This window comes from Sebastes umbrosus, chromosome 16 (assembly GCF_015220745.1).
Source record: "Sebastes umbrosus isolate fSebUmb1 chromosome 16, fSebUmb1.pri, whole genome shotgun sequence".
NCBI lineage: Eukaryota > Metazoa > Chordata > Actinopteri > Perciformes > Sebastidae > Sebastes > Sebastes umbrosus.
Window position 1 is genome coordinate 15,075,899 of NC_051284.1, and position 22,333 is coordinate 15,098,231.

A 22,333-nucleotide genomic window follows, 5' to 3' on the forward strand; every position below is an offset into this window, starting at 1 on the left:
TGTCTTTGGCTTCTCTAGTACATAAAAGATAAATTCAAACATGACATGAATTTCAAAAATTAAAAACATAGTCGGCAAAACACTGCACTGTTACAAAACGTACAACAACAAACATGCAATTGTGCAAATGGGCAGGAAACAGCAGCAACAGATGGGGATAATCTGGGGATAAATAATATCTCCATTAGTTTGATATAAAACAACACAGTAGGCTGTAATGTACTTTAGGCATAGACAAAAAGTGTAACAGTGTTAGCCTACATTTTAAATAAATTTGGTTAATGACTGACTAACTCTGAATCAACTACTAACTGTATTTGTAACTAAATTTACATGTATTTGCCTAAAAAAATATCCAAAATCTCCACTACCATTTTATACATCCATGAAGAAGAGGCTCATCACGGACTCGCAGCGCGCATGCGCGAACATCACACGTGGTAAAGGACGAGTTTTAAATAGTAGGATTTTGGTAAATATGTCCGTGTTTGGGGATTACTGAGCACACAACTGGATAAACGAGACTTGTATTATGCTGCACTAGTTGTGTGAGGGTTTGAAAAACGGATTTTTTATATAGTTTTGCTGTTGTTAAACCTGGCCTCCATCTACTTAAGGTCGTTTTGAAAACAAAACCAACCACCAGCTATTTGCACGGCTAGATACCACTAGAGGTAAGTGAGAAAATATGAGTTTTTGTTTTTTTATGTGGTTGAACTGACAAGATGGCTAGCTTACACTGTCACCATTTGTATTGGTACTATGGAGTTTGGATACCTTGTGCCATTCCTAGCTAGCATGGCTCTGTTCAACTATAACCTGAGCAGAGGTTCAATCAGCCATAATTGAAAACACCTGTGTGTTTATGACCCCACTGTACCTGTATAATAAATGAGGCAAATATCTGACAGGAAACACACAAAACTAAATCTTTAAAAAAAACACTTTTTTTAAATGAAAGATATATTCACAAAACTCTACAAGAAAAGTAAAAGATAGGTACAATGGGGTCACATTTTCTGATTGCCCTCAGGTGTTGCTGGCTCTCTGCAGTCACAGATTTGGGTGTAACACTTGTTAGGAGGTAACAGTGGGTGCCAGTCAAGCTCAAGTTGTGTCTTGTTACATTAGCTTTACACCACACTAAAAACACATCAGTAGACTACTGATTTATTCCACCATGATATAATTTTACATCTTTGCTTAAAGTTGCTTTTTGTAGCAGTTTTAAACCTCAAATCAAGTGATAAACATTGTCAACTACTTTAGGTTAAACTCATTGTTGGACCCAGTGTTTAAAAACTGTATCTCACAAACTCCCAAACAAATTTAGATTTTGTGGATGACGTCTTGCTCCTTGTGGGAGAACACACAGTTGTCTCTGTGTACTCGAATCAACAGTAGGAAATTGGCAAAATTGTTGAAGCGTTGAGTTTGATATATAGGAAATGACATAAAAAGAGAAGGTGCAGGTTCAGAGTGATTAATTACTCTCTGTATCAGGAGGGCCGTCTGCTCAGTGTGATACAAGGAGTCCCGTTGAGTGTTATACTGTAGATGTGTGTGTGTGTGTGTTCAGCTAGAACTTGGACCCTGCTGTGCAATAACATCTTGCCTCCTCCCGGTTAATTCTGTTTTGATCAAAAGCATAAGAGGTTAATTTGGCGGATTTGCAAGACCAGCTGGTCTGAGTTTCAAATCAAATTCTTTGGGTGGGTTTTCGCTCTCAGGCTTAGTGTTTTTTGGCGCTCTTTGACACCTTGTGAAGTCTCAGGCAGAGTTCACTGTTCAGGGGAATCAAATCAAATGTGCTGCCACACCTGATTCTGACAAATGCAATGTAGGAAATTGTATCCTTCTTTTAATTAGTATTCAGTTAGTCTTCATCCTGTAGCAATTTGGCAGACAGCAAAAGCCTTTTGTCAAATAACTCAAGATCCTGTCTGCTCAGACTGTACCTCGTTGCTCTTAGGAAGTCGGTGTCTGAGTGGAAACAGTTGGCCAGGGCTGCTGCAGACGTCTGAGTCCCGTGTGTCCCAGCCCCCTTTGCCTCAGGGCTCTCATCATTAGCAGGGAGCTGGATGTTGTATGAGAATAGCAATGAGTTCACTGAAAAGTCAGGAGTCCCCCGTCACCCTTCACCCCAACCCAGCAGTGACCCTGTGTTGGAACTCTACTCACTCCTCTTTGTGAGAGTTTTTATCGAAAAGCAATCCCAATCCACTCCAATTCTCAGTCCATTCGATATCTTTCCCTTTCTTCATGTATTATGTTTCCATTATTGTCTGCTGACACAGTGTCTGTACTGTTCAAAGCGGTTTCTCCTGTCAAACTGAGTCAGAGCTGAGAAGAGAGTTCTCTTTGACACTTAAAAAATGTTTAAATCCTACAAATGCCGGTCCAAATCTCTCAAAGAAAATTGCATTAAGACTTTTTAATTTGGTATTCATCATTTTTTAGAAGACCTCACGTCTTTAGTCAGACTGAATGTCGATTTAGCTTCGGTTAAATTAAAGGAAAACAGGCTTTTTGAACCCGCTCTATCCCCCTCCACCCCTGTTAGGCTGCCTGCATCAGCCCTGGGCATTGTTAGTGGTAGTAGTTGCTCACTTTTGGATTTACAGCTCTGCAGTCCCACAGATTGGTCTGTCTAAACCAAGCTTGCTCTTTGAAGAAGACCCATAAACCTGACCAAATGCTGCCACTTATTCTCAGTAATTAAAACAAGCTGCCGTGGAGAAAAGTCCTTAAATTATCAGAGGCTAGGCAAGATGTAAGCCCCGCACGCACACACACGGTCTGTCTGCCTGCATGGTCGTTTCTTCAGGGGGGTCGTAACCATTGACATCTCCATCCTCGGAACAGATTGCATGTGTGAGGAGTTTTTGCACCAAGACAGAAACCTTTTTAAGAGTTGTAGTCCTGAAGGCTTTCCTCCATATGTACCGTAAATTCAGGATGGGTGGCCATACAAGTTCGACGACATGCCACTGAGCTGAGATAACGCTACAGGCGGTAAATCACACCAACGCAATCCGTAATGTGAAAGTGAATTAATTAGCCTTTCAGAGACAACTTGAAATGATCTATCACTGAAGATTTAACCTTGTTTACTGTGTGTAATCCAGCAAGCTTCGGGGCAAGAGAGGCTAGGGAACTAGCAAGCATTGCCATTATACTGTAAGTTGTAATGATGTAGATGATATAGAGCTAATAATTTACCGTAATGGTTCAAACTGTAATGTGAATCATCTCCCGTGTATTACCATCACTGGACTCCCCGAGTCCTCATCCAGCCATCTAGTTTGTAGGGTAATGAGGAGCAGGATGTGGGTCATGAGTTCAAACAGCCTGTTGTGTGTTGACCTGCAAGCTGGCATGGTAATGAGTGTCTAGGTGATGAAGATGTGCACACATACACAGCCAGGCTCTGATGCCGTCTGACGGTGAGCTGGCGGTGTCGTCCTATTCTGTAGTCAAAGTGCTGGTAGAGGAACGAGTCACAGCAGAGGTGGATGTTTTATATTTTTTCCAGGGTAAAGCATTACATTTTTTATCCTTATGTTATTTTATGTGACCAGGATTGATGGTGGTATGTGATGCAAAATGCTAGTAATTCATTGGTTTATTGTGTTTGGTCAGTGCATGATGCATTGACCTTGTCAAAGAGTGATGAGGGGAACTACTTTCTCCACCACATGCACTGACCTTGTTCTATCAGTGGTATTGTAGTCCCTTGGTCCAGATTACTTGTAGATAACTGCTGATTTACATAAAGGCTTTGTTTAGAAACGCTGTTTTAGAATGCTTTTAGAATACTGATGTGAAGAGCTAATGTGCAATGAATATTCATGATTTTAAAAGAGAAGGTTCTACACAGTTGAGCAGAAAAAATAGACGTTGTAAAGTCCTTGGTTACATCAGTTGTTGGGTAGGTTGCAGTACACTGCAGTCAGGTTAATGACTTGGTGTTCTCCTATACAGGTCTTTGTTTTTTTTTTTTTTTAAGGTTTCAGCCTTTTTAAAGATCTGCAAATTGCACACAGGAGATCACCGGTCATAAAAAAATTCATTATTCCCCTAGAAGAAGTTAAATAATTGAATTCCAGAAAAAGTGCTCACTGAGATATTGCCGTTAATGGCACATTGAAACTGAATAGCCAGTCATTCCATCAGGTTGTGCTCTCTTAACAGATGGGCAGGCGTGATGAAAAAGACCTTTTTTAATTAGTCTGTCTGAAGACGTTTCTTCATAACCGACAGCCCCCTCTACGTTTAAGTTTCAGTGGCCACCAGGCAGGCTCTTAGCTGGCTCCCAGCAGCAGCCATCTGGTGGACAGCAGAACCGGGGCTACAGGGTGGCTCCCCACTCCACTGAGCCGACACGCAGCCCAAGGACACGAGGAAAAAGGCCCTAGCCTGACGGGGCTTTACTCTGTTTAATCTGGTAACTTTATGCTCTGTGTGCGGGTCAGAGGTCAAACTAACAAACTACGCATCAAGATATGTAATGTAAGGTCAGAACGTGATGGTTGTTAGTGTGGCTAAGGCTAAATGGAATTAACTCTGTTGACATGTGTTAAGTATGTAGCATGTCTTACTCGCTGCAATCATCATAGGGGTGTGACGATTCACTCAGCTCACGATACGATACAATACACGATATTGGGTTCACGATCTCGATACGATATTAAATCAATAATTTTAACAAAACTTGAATGATGAAAATATATGACTGGATATGACTATATGCAGGAAGAAGCTGCAGCATAGCAACGGAGCCTGTATGTACGCATGTACGTATACCTATTATGCCCTGATCGTCACGTTTTTATATCGCGATATTTCATGGCACGATATTTCGTCACACCCCTAGTAGGTAACATTGGAGAAACCAGCAAGAGTACGCTAGATTTTAAAAATGATCCAACCAAAAAAACGAGCCCAGTGTTGCCAACTCTTTTACAATGAAAGTAGTAGCACTAGCTCCAAAAGTCCCTAAATCTAGAGAGAAAGTCGGCAACACTGACGAGCCCGTCACTTCAGGCCTCCCTCCAAAGCCACTCCCTTAAAATCATCATATTGAAATAGGGCTGGATGATATGACTTAAAAATAGCATCTTGATATTTTCAGGCTATATCGCGATTTAAGATATACAGTATATTGGACCTATAATCGATTTTATTGAGAATTATTACATTTTGACAGAGCGTTTCTATTTTAACCAGCGCAGCTTTTCTAGCCTTTACGGCACTAGTTTTGTGGCCCCCGAATGTTCAGAGAACGTGGCGATTATTAAAAGCGGTAACGTCTTTTCTTGAAGTGGAGGCTGGCATCTTCCATCACCTTCTCCGACCTCAACACGTATAAACTCGTTATGGCGCTTCACTTCTTCGGCTCTCTCCAGTTCCCTCTCTTATAGTTCCCTGCTTCCCTCCAGATGCAAAAACACACGCATGCCCCACACGCACATCCATGTCCAGGAGAGTGTGTCTGTGGGAGGGAGAGAGCCACGGGAGAAGCGTAACGCCAAAGTGAGTCTCTGAAAATTAATATTTATACTTGGATGTTGGCGATATAGTTTTTAACTGACCGCTGTCAAGCTAGCAGCTATTGGAAAACTCTGGTGACACGCAATGAGTGCACAGGCAGAGTGCACGCAGGTAGACAGGCAAGTAGCCTGTCCAATCATTTCATTCAGGCCGAATGATATGATTGGACGGGCTTATTACAGGCCTGTGATGGCCACGGATACCAGATTGATTTTAATTTTTTTGTCAGAGCATTTGATTTATTGATTTCTGTCGGGATGTAATGAGAATTTCAACAAACAAAAAATGCATCTAAAATACATTACCCACCGTAGCTCTGAATGAAATCATATATATCAGCATATAGTTTCAGAAGGTTACCACTTGGGGATTGCATTTTGACAGGCAATGTGAGAGATACTTGCATCAGCAGATTGCAGGACACATTTTATTGTAAAGCATCTTCTTTCTGCTTGGAAGACTTCACATTCAGTTCGCTATGATAGGCAAGTCATTTTTTCTTACATCCTGTCCCTTTCGATCAGTACATGTTTAAGAGCATTGCACTTTCCATCTTTTCCCGACTGAGCTGTGATTCATGAAATGCAAGGCTGATGTGGTTTCAGGTCTCTGTTATGGATACTGGTAAGATAAATTGGATTCTCGTCCTCATTGGATAGCAGAACTGTGTGCGTTTCTTTCTCTTTTACCAGGAAGAATCATTTTGTATCTTGTTGAAGAGTGGTGTTTGATTGCTTTTTCAGAAACCCTTATGCTTTGGATCAAGCTTTTCTACCTTTTGAAAACAACTTCAAGTGTGAGGAATCCATCTAAAGTAGTATCTTAATGCAATATGCTCTTTTGATTTGTTTGCTTACTTTGGAATTGGCAGTGCCAAATTGTAGTGTTGTGTGTCGGCCTCAAAAACAGAAGTAGATGTGTATAACAAATTGGCAGATAAGTGGAGCTCTAACTGCTCCTTTTTCTATACGATAACTTGAAATAGCCTTGTTGCACACTAAATCTCACACCATGCGAACGTAATTGCATGTCGTATGTGCGAATGGAGGTCTTTGCATCATTATGTTTTCTCCTTTTCAAAGGGAGAAGTGCAAGTTCTTGCAGTGTGATGAGCAGTTTGCAGTAGTGATGGTATATATTTAGGTTACGTTCTGCCCACTTCTATTGTATTTTTCCCACTGTAGTTCACCTTGTTGTGATACCATTTGCATTGCATTCATAGTTTGCATGATTTTACCGTGACTAAAAAAAATGTAATCAAACTGTCATGATCTAACCTCTGGGTTAATCCACCAATCAGACAGAGCCTTGTTCTATCCATCGTGCTTTCGTCTGCGCCTCACTCACACCTTTTGATTATGTGTGCTGTTTTCATTTACACATGTAGATGATGATGATGATTATAGCTGTGAGGTGTTTTTTTTTCTCTTCCACGGGCTGCAGCAGTGAGGGGGCCCCTTCATTGTCAACACTGAGATACAGCGCATTGTCTCCATCAGACAGTTTCAGACGCACCACAGTGGTGACAGCCCAAACACCGTCTTTGTATTCCCTCTCTGTCTCCCAGATTAGAGCCTGATTGGTGCAGGTTGCTGACAGGAGGCTGTCAGTAGTTGTGATGTATGAAGTGGAATATGTGCAAGTGAAGAGGTTAATTACACAACATTTAAGACCCTTCTCTGCCTCACCATTCATACTGTAGCCAATCACATTCAAGACACTCGCTAATCAAAAGTAGGCTGGCAGCTCTGCGCCGTGGCAACAGTTGCCGTGATGGCGGATTGTCTGGCAGGGAGCGTGTGTCCTGCTGTTTGCCTATTTGAGTTGGTTGGCAGGATGGTACAATCCCCCCCTCTCTTTTACTGCTATTCATTCATAGCCAAAATAAGGTGGAGAATAAATGTGTTCTCTGAATTACTGATAGACTGGATCATTCTTACTCATGTCTGGTTTATGCGTCATTAAAGCTGGCAATCATGTTAAAATGGAAACAATTTGTGTGCTATTCAAGTAAACAATATAGCAGAATACTTCAGACGTTAGTCTTTTTTTATTACAATGCTTTAGAAAGGGCTGCATAACGTATATTATCGTTACAGCTGCAACGATTCAGTGATTAGTTGTCAACTATTAAATTGATCGGCAACTATTTTAATAATCGATTAATTGGTTTGAGTCATTTTTTAAGAAAAAAAGTCCAAATTCTCTGATTCCAGCTTCTTAAATGTGAATATTTGTACTCCTATGTGGCTATAAACTGAATATCTTTGAGTTGTGGAGAAAACAAGACATTTGAGGACACCATCTTGGGCTTTGGGAAACACTGATCAACATTTTCACCATTTTCTGACATTTTACAGACCAAACAACTAATCAATTAATCAAAGAAATAATAGACAGATTAATCGACAATGAAAATAATCGTTAGTTACAGCCCTAATAATCGTGATCTCCAAATGTTTTATATGACATGAATAGGGCTGTCAAAGTTAAAGTGATAATAAAGCATTAACGCAAATTCATTTTAACGCCACTAATTTCTTTAACACATTAACGTAACTTGCAATTTTGATCTTTCCGAGGTTAGTAGCAGGCTCAGTTTTAATGCTAAAGTAAAGATACTGGCATTTTTTGGAATCCATTGGTACCAACCATGTCATACTAGTTTGTCGCGAAGGAGACTAAATAACACTCCAAACTTATGCCAAATTTTGGGGAGGAAAAACTGTCATGGGCATTTTCAAAGGGGTCCCTTGACCTCTGACCTCAAGATTTGTGAATGAAAATGGGTTCTATGGGTACCCACGAGTCTCCCCTTTACAGACATGCCCACTTTATGATAATCACATGCAGTTTGGGGCAAGTCATAGTCAAGTCAGCACACTGACACACTGACAGCAGTTGTTGCCTGTTGGTCTTGAGTTGAGTCATGTTATGATTTGAGCATATTTTGTATGCTAAATGCAGTACCTGTGAGGGTTTCTGGACAAAATGTGTCATTGTTTTGTATTGTTAATTGATTTCCAATAATAAATATATACATACATTTGCATCAAGCAAGCATATTTACCCACCCCCATGTTGATAATAGTATAAATACTTGACAAATCTGCCTTTTAAGGTACATTTTGAACAGACAAAAAATAATTAATTTGCCATTTTAATCAATTGCCCTAGACATTTATACATTAAAACATTTGATGGCCCCTTTTACAAAAACGTATATTTTACAAAATGTGTTCAAACATATTCCAAAAATATCTTCTGTAACTTATGCTTCTTGACCCGTGGATATTGTTTGATAGTGTGCTACTAGACAAAGTATATAAACGGGTGAAGCATACAGACTACAAAGGTTTAGTATCAGTTTGAGTGGCAAACTTTGAAGTCGACCACAGCCACCATGAGATATGGCATTCTCGACTGCCCCCCCTCCTCCCCCTCATGTGCTGACACTTGAACACGATGACCCTCGTCCACAGCACGAAACGTATGGCCGTCACCAGTCGCTCCATGTCAACAGCGTCGTCTCCTGGCTGCCTGAACTCACAACTGCAGCTTTCATCTCGTTCACTTTAAAGTATGACCCCTTTGACCTGTCAGCGGCACACACATCCACTCTCGCCACACCCTGAGCGAAGGACCTCTCACCACCGCACTAATGAGCAGGACTGCTGAAACACAGCGTGGCCTTTTGGATGAGAGTGACAGAGATGAGGAGCAAACTAGGAGGAAACTTGAATTTGTACAATTGTAGAATACCACATGTCTTCATTATCCTTCTGAAGTGATATACTGAAATCTTGTTCCACTCGTGTGTGCGCAAAGATCTTCGGATATCAAAAGATTCACGGATGACTTTTATTCTACCCTTAATTATTTTCTTTTATGATTATATTTCTCTGTGGAGCCCCATATGGAAGCTAGTACAGTTATGCAGATTCCCAAAGGTATTAAAATCACAGAGCCGAGTAACAAGCCTCCTTTTTATGATTGGTGTCGTAGAATATATAACTCTGTTTGGTTAGCTGTCATATAGCGAGAACCGCTTTTACAACAAAGTGCATGTTTTTTTTTATTTTGTACTGTGGTACAAGAAAGTAATTTGACTTTGGTTCTTGTTGTTACAGTAATGAAACTGGATGGCAACCCCTCTGAGGATAGAAACAAAACATAATGTCCTTGACAACGTTCAGTCTCTCTCTTTTCCAAATGAAGAAACAAGACTTTGTTCAAAATAGCAGCCGCGCGATTATTTCTGGCGCAGATTTCCCCAAGGTAATGTTCATTGTGTTTTAGTATATGTTGTTCCATAGCAACTGAGATGAAATGGTTTTATTGATTTGCTCAGGAGCAAATTAGGCCTCACCCTGGAGTATCCATGCAATTCACTCTGCACTGCCGCCGCTGCGCTATATGAACAACCTTCAACAGATATTTCTTCCTCCTCTTTAATTACCACTAGTTACCTGAATGGCATGGCACACGCAGAGCTGCCCTCGTAATTAGCCGTCAGCTGTTTTAAGGCACAGCTCATTGATTAGGTCATGATCGCTAATAGGACGTGAAATCCTGCTGCCTTCTCTATTGATATAGACGAGAATGAATGGCGGGTTTAAATCACCGCCAGACCTCAGATTTAAGTATTTAAATAGGCAAATGCGTAATATCAGTGTTTTACAATCACGTTGGAGTTCTGAACATTTTAGTGCATATCCAGGGGAACCATTCATTTCTGAAAGATGTGCTTCTCATGCTGATTTTGAACGTGGAGATACACAGTAATCCCTATTTGACCATATTTACAGAAAAAAATAAATGTCTTAATAGGAGCAGAAGAGCTTTTTACAGATTTATATCCACATGCATTTTGCTTTCTGGTTCACTGTTCACTGCATTATACAGTGAACCAGATCCTCTTGCAGTGGTGGAAGAAGTACTCACTGAGATCTGTTACTTAGTTTAAGTAAGTTAAGTAAAGTACTCATTATGCAGAATGGCTCATTTCAGAATGATTTGTATTGTATTATTGTATTATAATTATTGATGCATTAATGTGTTTTTTACTTTAATGTTTCCGCTGGTAAACGTGGAGCTAAATGTAATTACTTTATATACCGCTGGGTAGCTTAATCCATAATAATGTATTAGTTGATTTATATTTTGTAATGATAATTAAAATCTGCAAAGTAACTAATAACTAAAGCTGTCAAATATGTGTAATGGAGTAAAAAGTACAATATTTGCCCCTCAGATGTAGTGGAGTAGAAGTATTAAGTAGCACAAAATGGTAATATTCAAGTGCCTCAAACTTGTACTTAAGTACAGTGCTTGAGTAAATGTACTTAGTTACTTTCCACCACTGTCCTCTTGAGGCAAGGATGCCTCCCAAATGAGGAAAATCCGTGTTTGCTTCTGATTAAGTGCCAGAGTCTAGGGCTACAATTTACGATTATTTTCATTGTCGATTAATCTGTTGACTATTTTCTCGATTAATCGATTAGTTGTTTGGTCTATAAATTCCAAAAAATGTGAAAAATGTTGATCAGTGTTTCCCAAAGCCCAAGATGACGTCCTCAAATGTCTTGTTTTGTCCACAACTCAAAGATGTTCAGTTTACTATCATAGAGGAGTAAAGAAACTAGAAAATATTCACATTTAAGAAGCTGGAATCAGAGAAGTTTGACTGGTTTCTCTTAAAAAAATTACTCAAATAGATTATCAAAGTAGTTGGCGATTAATTGAATAGTTGATAACTGATTCATTAATTGTTGCAGCCCTACCAGAGTCCATCTAAATAATAAAAAAAAATGCTTAAACTACAGTTGTACATTTTAGATTGTCAGCCATATTGATCATTAGATGTAGACATGACTAAATTCCTGGATTTTTAAAAAATAAATGGCAAATATAACCGTAGATATTGTGCTACAATCTGTTAGCGTGTATCCTGTGCAACCAACCACTATATTATGTTAAATTTTGGCAATTTCACATTGAATATCCAGACCTCAGCGTGTTGTTTCTTTGTTCATTCATAATCATTGATCTTCTCTCTGGGAATGCGACTAGTCTGGATGAACAGGTGGGCCAGTGCCTACAGGCATGTGAACTCGAGGCCTCGGCAGCTCCACCAGCCACACTTTGTGCTCGGGAGACTTTTGGCGGACGTGTGGCAGTCCCCCCTCCTTCCATCTCCACAGCTCCCCAAACACAGTTGTTCATGAATATGGATGGCAGGCAAGGCTCCCTGGCATCATTAACGTGCCACAAGCCCATATAAATCACATCACCATAAAACCTCCAAATGCTCTGATAGAGAAGGTAACACGATAACAACCGGCAGAAGTCAAGAAGACAAACAATTCTCGAGAGCAGGAACACCGGGTTCCTGCTTAGTTGCTTGTTCTGCAGATTTGATTGGGTCCTATATTACTCTGCACTTGTGTAGTAGTGTTAACAGCCTCAAACATCTCATGTGACAAGGCTGGGTGCAGTTGCATGCGGACACAGTTTATCTTGGCTGAGATGTCGACAGGCACTCATGCACAGCTGCAATACTGACTTGAACCCAAAGAAAATTCCCTCCTCTCAGCATGGGCAAGCAAAGCACTGACATCTTTTCACTTTGAAAAATGAGGGCACATATTAAACTCTCAGGACCCACTTTTGTTAAACTACTGTACTTCATGGATTTTGCCCTGGGATGTTTGAGTATGATGGTCAGAGTCTACAGAACTACAATATGATTGGGTTTAATAACAATGTAAAAAGTGAATGCTCGTTCCAGTTGTCCAATCCAATAGTTTTTGATTTGAACATTTGTGTTTATTGGTTCAATCTGACAAGATAGATTTATTTTTTATGAAAATGCATCTCCCTCTTTCTCTCTGTGGAAAGAATTGCGGGGTAAAAGCACATTTAAATGGCACAATCAGCAGCTGGACTCTGCACTGAGGGCATTTTGACAAGCTGTTGGCAGCCAGCCTCCTCCTCTCTCGTCCTCTCTGACAAAGCCATACACAGCCATGAAAACACACACAAATGCTTGGTGTGTATTGCTGCCCGTTTTAAAAAGACCTTCTAACCATCTGTAGCGTTCTTGAATAGGAACCGTTATGACTTTGGTTCAGGATACACATGAACATGCTGTGTTTATCCTCGGGCCACGTTCAGACCAACAATAGCACTGCGTCAAAAAAAAACAGCTAGAGCTCATTCTCTTTCAAGGAGACCACTGCACTGCTGCAGAGGGCTCCAACTAAAAACATAGGGTCAGTTGTCCATCAAAAAGTTGCCCCTGGCTCAACTTTTGCCACACTGTGGTGCAACATCCTCCAACCTGACTGGGTAGAATACCTTGTGGCATGTAGCTTGGAGTGCTGTGCTAATTGTAGCGTTGTATAGGCCTACTGATTGCTGTTTGGGCAAAAAATGTGATATGGGATTAGGGATGTCACAATACCAGAAATTTAGTAGCTGATACCAATAACAATGAAATTCCAGGATTCTCGATACCAATTCGATACCATGGTATATGGAAGGTCGGTGGTTCGATCCCCGGCTGCTCCGGGTCACATGTCGATGTGTCCTTGAGCAAGACACTTAGCGATCGGTGTGTGAATGAGTATTTAGATTAGATCCTGATGGGCAAAGTTGGCACTTTAGCAGCCTCTGCCATCAGTGTATGAATGTGTGTGTGAATGGGTGAATGCTGACATGTAGTGTTAAGTGCTCTGAGTGGTCGGAAGACTAGAAAAGCGCTATATAAAAGCAAGTCCATTTACCGTTAACCCTTTGCATACTGTTTTTTGTTAGGTTAAGTTAAAGAGGTCATAATTCCCTCTCTATTATCTATTTTATATTGATGTGAAAACATCTCCTTTAAACAACTGGATTTATTCAAGTTTCTCACCAAAAAACTACATTTTACAAGATTTCATTTGAACACATCATGATAAAGTTATAATTTACCTCGCTCCTCATTTTTAGTGAATAGAGCCTGAACATAATGATCATTATGTGAATCAGTGGCACCTCCCGTGTTGAATTCGGCAGGACTAGAGCTAGATAACGTTAGCTATTAGCAGCCGGTAAGCAGCACAGTCCTGCACGGCGCTAACAGCTAACCTTAACTATCTCTCCTCCTGCCGTTTTCAACACAGAATTGTTGTTCACAATGTAGCATTATCGGGGAAAGAATAGGGTGCATTGATGGTGAGTTTATTACATTTTCTATCGTCCCTGGGATGAGGGGATGCCATTAGTCTCGAGCCCAGACAATACCTACAGTACTGTTTTCAGAATGTTGGCATCGACTTGGTACCGAAGTATCGGTTCTCCTGACATCTCTACTATAGATGCAATTTGCTTGACTTCTGTTTATCTTACATGCACTGAGTTGGAAGATCCTGCCATAGATTAGTATAAACTGCTGCATGGTGTCTTACCATCTGATAAGCTTTTGAACTAGACGTCTTAGCTTACATTTCATTTTTCACCGTTATCTGTACTTCCAAATCAAAGCAGTGTATTTTTTCAATGCAGTACTATTGCTGATCTGAATGCAGCCTTAGATTAAGATATGACAGTGTACCTCAGTTGCACACCTTGAGCAAAAAATGAATGGATTGATATATAAAGGCATCATGTCACTATGACCAGTCACACACAAAATATGTAGCACTGATTCTTTACATGCTGGTATTTTTTATTCATGGACATGTGGGACAAACTACAGGGGGACTAATTCTCTGCACCACAAAAGAGAACACATGGTGTGCCTGCTATTTTGTATTTTTTTTTCCATGACAGTGCACCCTGCAAACTTCAAACAGGAGCCCCGTATCCAAAAAAAGGAGGTGCTCTGAGTTTGACTTTTTGCCGTGTTTGATGAGTTGAGTCTTCCCCTCCGAATCTACACATGAATATGGAGTAGCAGGGCCTCGATGAGGCAGGCAGGCAGGCATTTCCTCTCTTCTCAGAGGAACTTCAGACGAGGTTCCTTGCGGGGGGTCTGGAGTGGATTCTGGGGGGCACGACAATGCCAGCCTTCTTCACAAAAACCTGGCACTTTTTGTCTTTGGAGAGAATCCATGCAAAATTCATTGTTTTCACCCTGCAAAGACAGAGGCTGGATAAATATTTTTGAAGCAATATGTATAAGGAGATGAGAGGGATGGTGCCTTAGCTTTGCGCTGGAACTTTTTTCCTTTTTCTCTTTATCCGCAATAGCAGTGTGAGGTACTAGATGATTCAAATACACTGGACTGATCTCTCCTCCCTAATCAATACAAGAATTATTCAGTAAGGTTGTACATGATTGAACATGGGGCTGCATTACTTTGATCTTTCATGAGATAATTCATACAAGTGGAAGTTGTTACAGCAGTATTTCCTCAGATACCCTTGCTTTACATTTAAAACGGGATATTTCCGTTGTGGAAGCATCGATTTTACTGATTTTTTTTTTGCTCTGTAACATCATATTACATTACTTAAGACTCAAACAGTGATAGATATGAGAAACAACTACATTTATCCCTCAAACATCAGAGCTGCATAAAAAAAACGTAGGAAAGTCTGACTAGAATAGTGTGAAAAATGAGTATTATATTCATTATAGTATCAAATAACTTCAAAACATTTTATTATAATATATGACAACATGTAGCAAGTGCATTCTTTATATCTATTGAGCTGCTGCTTCACTATAATGAAGGAAGGATGAATAGCTCATTATTAATGCTATATACGCCATTGTAAAGCAGCTGTAAAACCAAGAACGACTAATGTTTTATTTTGATGCAGCAATTCTTTTGTCACTTTAGCTTCATGTTTTATCAGGCTCTGATTTCCTCGGGGACTTTGCACACCAGCAAATCATCCATTTAGAGCTGAGGAAAACCGGGCAAATTTACTGAAAACGATAGCCTGTAACTCAATTTAGACAACTTTGGAGCAATGCTCACCCACTTCATACAGAATTAGATTAACAGTAGCTGAATGCTGATATTAACCAAGTGATGTAATTACAACTACAGGTTTGGTGCTAAAGCAATTATCAAGCTGAGTGAATATTCCCAAATCAGATTAAGACAGTGAACTTCAACCCCTCCGGATTGAATAAAACATCATTTATCTAGCGTGGCTACCCCTCCCTTTGCCTTTGACTTGTCTTTTACAGTAAGATTAATATTCAGAGATCTTTCATTGACATCCACTTAAACCTACCTTTGTCATAACGTTGCTTCAAAGGCAATATCTCATTCAGTAAGTCATATCACATCTCCTTTTCATCTATACAGACCAGGGTTTACGCTAGACTTTTTTTTTGACGGCCAGTATGGTTATATAAGTTAAATGAAAAAGCGGTCTAAAAAATAAATAATAGGCGGGTTGGCGTGTGCGTCGTAGGGCTGTAGCCTACCGAATAGTTTGAAGCTTCATTCATAACGTTGACATTCAAATTATAATTAATATCTAACGGAAACATTGCGTGCAGGCCACCTTCACTTCTCCTCTCAGTCTCTCTCTCAAGCACACACACCTATCACTGTAATTGTCTCAATCCGAAGTCCAAAAGTCAACATTTATGGAAGAAACATGGATGTAATCATTATTTATATCATCATCATAGTAGCTTGGTCCGAGCCACGTTTGTTTTGCATTTACACAGTCGGCTGTCTCCGTATGAAGACCGGCTTTTTTCACGCATGAGAGCGGACAGCCAGCGGACCATGAGGAGATATTTGCCGAATTTGACAAAAAGTGTATTGGATTAGCACAGCGGAGTGTAGGCCATTTAAACTTTTGTATAATATATGTTTATATTTAAGTTGTCTTGGCAACATATCTTACAATATTAAGCTATTTAATATGCTATTAATTCATTAATTTGACATATTTCCCAACGGATATTTTGGCCGTTGATCATTTAATCTGCCGGAGAACTACATCTGATACCGGCTAACGTTAACCCTGATACAGACATTAATCTGGTCCGTGTTTCATCTAATTTTGACCATGGCTCCACAGATTTTAGCAGATATTTGTCTTAATCCCAACCTGAAGAAGAAGTAGTAGTAGCACGCCAAATAGTTCATAATTGCATTTTTTCCAGGAGTGAGCAGTTACTCCTGGAAGAGGTGAGTGAAGTCTTGTCATGGAGCTAATGGGGGGTGGCCCCCTTGTACACAGGTCATTATTATTGCCCTGGGTCAGGATTATAGGAAAGCTAATGCTAAGATATGCAGCGGGATGGAGATGTGTCTAGAGGAAGTTTGAGCACGGATTGACTCCTTAATGTAATTACACCCACTCAGGGGAGAGCGGATGACAGAAGTGGGCTGGGGATTTGAGAGCGGGATGTGACAGCCTCACAATAGAGAGCAGAGGAGTGTCAGCAGACCTGTCTCTCAGGGTTGAGGGTCGGCCTCATGGCCTCGGGCCAGGCACAAGAGATTAAAACGTCCTGGCCGTAGGGCCTGGAAACAGCACACCCATACACAGGACACCGGAGCTGGAATTAGAATAACGGGACATGAGGATGATGCATTTAATTCATTGTTGTTATTCCAGTGCTGTGCCTTTTTTTGCTTTAAGCACATCCACTGGGTTGACTTCCATACAAAATTCTGCAGCCTGTTTTTGTTGTGCAAAATTGTGAATGTGGAAGTGTGTGATAGATGCATTATGTTGTTCAAGTTTGGATAAAGCTTGTTATTTCCGTCAGGTGTGATTTCCAGCGTAGACAATGTAGCTTTTACTTCTTGACATGCAATCACAGAATGGATTGCCCACTCTGGGGTTGGCACTCCCTCACACAGAGAAAGAAAGAGACGGGGGGAAAGAAAGGCCCTTTGATGAAAGGACTGAACCCAGCCCCCCACTCGCACTCTTTCCCTCCCTCCTCCTCTTCCTTGCCCTGTGGAGTTAATCTGGCAAAGAGGAGGCAGCAACAGCCAATTTACACAAGCAGCAGCAGCGTTTTTTTTGTGTGTGCGGTACCTTCTCTTTCGCTCGCCTTGCCTGCGTCTCCACCCCCCATCCACCTCTCTGTTCTTTGTGTGTACGGTTGCTCGCCCATGTTTGTGTGCGCGGGCGTCTGTGTTACTCTGCATGCGTTTGGGCGGTGGAATAAAATCAAGTACAGTAAGGTGAAAGACGGTCCAACCCCCGAGGCTGGCAACACCTGCCTCACACAAGCTGTGCGGCGGAGGTGTCATGGCACAGGTATCGCCACCTACCTTCACCCACTCTTATGTGCCCCCACTTATTGTACAGTCTGTCACTTCTTCTAGTACCCGCCTACCTTTCTTTGTTAGTTTCCATTCTGTCGTCACTCTGATAACGCCTTTGTAAGTGCCTTTGAAGCATGTAAGGTAAGAAAACGGATTAAGAGTTCTCCATGATTGAGCCCCACCCTCCCACCGCCCCTCCATATACACATACACACACACACACACACACACACACACACACACACACACACACACACACTGGTGTCAGATGAGCATCCCTCTTGGCCACCTATGCATATCAGACTCAGCTGTGCCCCAGGAAAAGAGGAAAAAATTGGACATAGCGTGTTTCAATTACCAACAGGGCTTTCGAAGGCAGTAGAATGAAAAGCCTGAATGATGCTGTGTGTTCAATCTACGTCACGGCGGACGGATATAGTCGTTAATCAACAGTGTTTACTCTGTCCATCAGTGTGTTCGAACAGTAATTACCTAAACACAAACTATGGTTTTTGTTTTGTAATGGTATTAGTCATGCTGGTGAGAGGCGCTTGTTTCTGCTTCCTGCTGTAATGTGTTCAATAAATCCTCCGGACACACTCATTCTCTTGCACTTCTGAATCGAATCCAAACATTGTGGCCCATCAGTTTTTCTCCACCAGGCTTGCCCAGATCAATTAAATCAAAGTTCATCTCAGCCGGACATAAATTATTTAATGACTGGCATCTGGATCTGGTGTGGCTGTGCATGCATCCGAGCTGTAATGGGAATGGGAACTGAAGGGATATAGGATGTTGTTTTTCAGCTTTTTTTTTCTCCATCTCAATATTTTGAGACTAAAAGTTTGGGCTAATATGTACAGGGATTTGTCTGGCACAATATCCACGGTAGCAGTAGGGCTGGGATGATTCACTTATGTCCTGATTCGATACCATCACGATACTTGGGTGCCGACTCGATACAGTATGTATTGCGATTTTTAAGTATTGCGATTCGATATTACGATTTATTGAGATTTCTGTTTAACTTTTTTAACACTAGGCCATGGGAAAAAGTTGAATCATACACTTCTAGGGACTTTTACTTTGGAAAATAGTTAAATTAATACATTAAAATGTTTGGATTTATTTATTTATTTATTTTTAAATTTTATAATGTGAGGGTGCAGGTTGTATCCGCGCGGACCCTCCGCCGTTTTCTGCTTGGTCGTTTCGGCTCGCTGCAGCCGGCTGCGGTTTGTTTTGGTTGACGGATACGAAACGGACATGACGTCACGTTACTCAGACTACAACAATAAAAACGGTAACTTCCTTCTACCTCCGCATAGACTCAAATGAAGCAAGTAAATCGGTTCTGCCATAACAAAAAAAAATATTTATAAAATAAATAAATCGTGATACATAGGTGAATCTATTTTTTTCCCACCTGTAGCAGTAATTGTTTTGGATAAATGAGACCACTAACACTGGTGGCCCAGGAAAACCAGCCCAGAATTGAAATTTCAGTTCTCTTAAAGGTCACTGTGCAGATTGTTTTTGTGTTGTATTTTATATAAGACATTTTATTTTTTTGTAGTTACCATTGACAACCAAGAAGAAAGCATAACTGCCAGTGTCAAATATTCTCCAGATGGATGTCGACGTCGGTGAGTTTCTTCTCTTTTTGGTTTAGATTTTTAGGTCTGCCTCTCACTAAGCTGTTGGTCAAAGGTGAAGGAGACCAGTCTCTTTCTAATTTACACAATGATGCATCAGCACTTTGTGTGCCCCGGGTCAATATAGGTCTGCCAGCACCTCGTGCAGCCTGTCAGAGTCAATAGACTGGCTGACATGACATGTCCTGCACCAGTGATTGAATTACTGGCCATTTGTCTGCCATGATTGTCTTGCTGTCATATCAGCGTTAATCTCGTTGTGGGCGCTGCCTCTCGTATCTTCATCAGATGTGACAAAGGAATAAAAGAACATTTTGCAGTGGCATTAGGATTCTTTGTTATAGGATGCCTTATATTCCTGTATAAGACCAATTTGAATAACTAAGTACCTTCATGACTTCTAATGAGGAACTGTAATGTCTCTGCCTGCCCTCATCTTTTCATCCTGTCTGCAAGATTTAATTCACACCCACAGTACAAGCCTCAAAATAACAACTCTATTCAGCAATGGTCTGTAGAAAGGGACATTCAGTTTTCTTATTCCTGTGTGGTTTTAGAGATGCATTGTTAATGCATTTTGATGTGAGTCTGCATTTAAATTAATTTTTTGAATAGATTTTTGTAAAATAAAAGATGTGCTAATGAAGCTCTCATTATGTCGACAATGATGTTCCTCCATACTTGCTGAACCCTGTTGGTAGAAGCAAGGTGGGCCCCCACACAGCATGTTGCAGTGTAAATGTGTATCATTGCATGCATACAGTATTTATGTAATGTATAGTTGCTGCACCACATTTTCAGTGAATTAATTGGCTGCAGTGTGTAGTGATTACCATGAAGGAGTGGCGTGGACTGAATTACGATTAGTATGAGTAAATAAATAAGAAGTCACTGGGGATATCAACAGGAAGGAATGCTCCCAGAATTGCTTAAACAAGAGTGTTGGCCTAAGATAAGCAAGAATATGTTTTTAAATGTTTATTACAGCCTGTACGCTCATGTAAAACATCTTAAAGTAGTCTTGAACACAGTCCCTAGTTGTTCTAAAATGTATTTACATTTCATAACCAACGCATATGAACTGCCACTGTATTAATGCTGCTCGCTGAGACTTTAAATACATGTTATTGCCAACAGTTAATGTTGCTTTTGTCCTCTTACAGTCCTGACATTATACTCCAAGAGTACTGAGACAAACCATAGAATTGTTAATAATTCAGACATGGTGGAATATGCATGCTTTTTCTCTCATAGACTACTTAAAATGCACAGACTGAGACTCTTCAAATATTGATTTTCTCCCTCTCTCCAATTGTGTTTTTATGCAGCGAACCTCCGACTTAGCCCTTCCTGTGACACATGAGACAAAGGAGTGTGAAAAGGTACGTAGGCTACAATAGTAAGAGTCTTCTTCTAGTGCCTTTTTATGCTTTAGCTCAGCATTTGCATCAGTTCCTACATAACACAATGGTGATTTTGTGGCATTCTGTAATATAAAAGCGCATAAATTCCATCAAAGAGGAATAAGCAGCTCACTAATCCAACCACAGTTACTGCCTCGCATGTGTAAATTCAGTTTTACAGCCTGTCAGGTCTTAGCAAGAGGCTCGGTGGCACAACTTCAGAGGAACTCCTTGATGGTTGTAATTCATCCGCTGCAGTTTTCAAAACCTCATAGTTCACCTTGCTCCTCCGATCCGGACCCGGCCCTGGCACGTATTATTTAACAGGGAGATGAATGGCCGATTGGGCGTTGCTCATGTGTCATGGCGTAAGTCGTGATAAATAACAGGAGTGGACTGACAGGTCACAGGACAGTAAAGAGTAGAGATATCAACATCAACACAGGCTCAACCAACCGCAGTGTAATTTTGCAAGTCGTTAAATCACTGCCAGAGAAATATGAGTCCAAGGTTATTGAGCGCAGCGTGAGTGATGGAGACTTGGAGTGGTCCACGAGGCTCAAGTTGCTGCGGAAATGAGATTTAACACTGTGTCATGTCATAGACCTTAGCCGAGCAGAGGAGGGAAAAAATCCGAGTGGAACTGAATTGTATCTGTTGATGCAACGCTTGAGCTGTTTAGTGCGTTATATTGGTAGGAATAATGGACTGAAACTTTATCTGAAAATGAATCAACACAGTAATTCTTCGCCAGGGCTGCGTTTTCTCTACAGCAGGGCTTTTTTTTATTTACAAGGCTGTTGTGTTTATTCTGATGGACAGTACCCATCTACTACATAATGGGGAAGGAGAAAGGAAGGGTGAGGTGAAAGGGGTTGAAGATGTGAGACGGACGGGAGGGGGGGGTAGGCGGGGTACACCATCCAATTTGTGACGGACCAGATGCTGTACCCTCGAGCGAGGTATTTTACCCCAAACGGTACCTGTAAAAACTCCATCTGTTGAAATGGGCCCTGGAATATGTCAGCACTAGCTGAAGGCTCTCTTGCTGTGCTCGAGCTGGCTGTCTGGCTCTGAGGATCATGTGTTGTCAGCTGTACCCCATGGGCTGAGAGCAGGAGAGAGAGGCTGCTATGGCAGTCTGACAGCAGGGCTGTGGCAGCCGCAGCCTGTACCATCGCCCAAGAGGGGAAGAAAGGGGGGGCAGAGAGGGAAAAAAGAGAGAGAGAGAGAGAGAGATCTTATCATAACATGGAGCCCATGTTGTTGAATGTCAGTGTGGTGGAGAGATTGAAAATCATCTCTTCTGAATGTCACTAAAGGTCCCGTATGCATACAGCTGCAACATTTGCTCTGCTGAAAAGAATAATGGTCAGCAAGCTTCTGGACAGATGTGTCACCAGCTGATGTGTCCTCTGATGCAAGAGAAAAGCCAGTAGATTCACCGTCAATGGGAGTTTTACAGGTGGAGAAAAGGGTG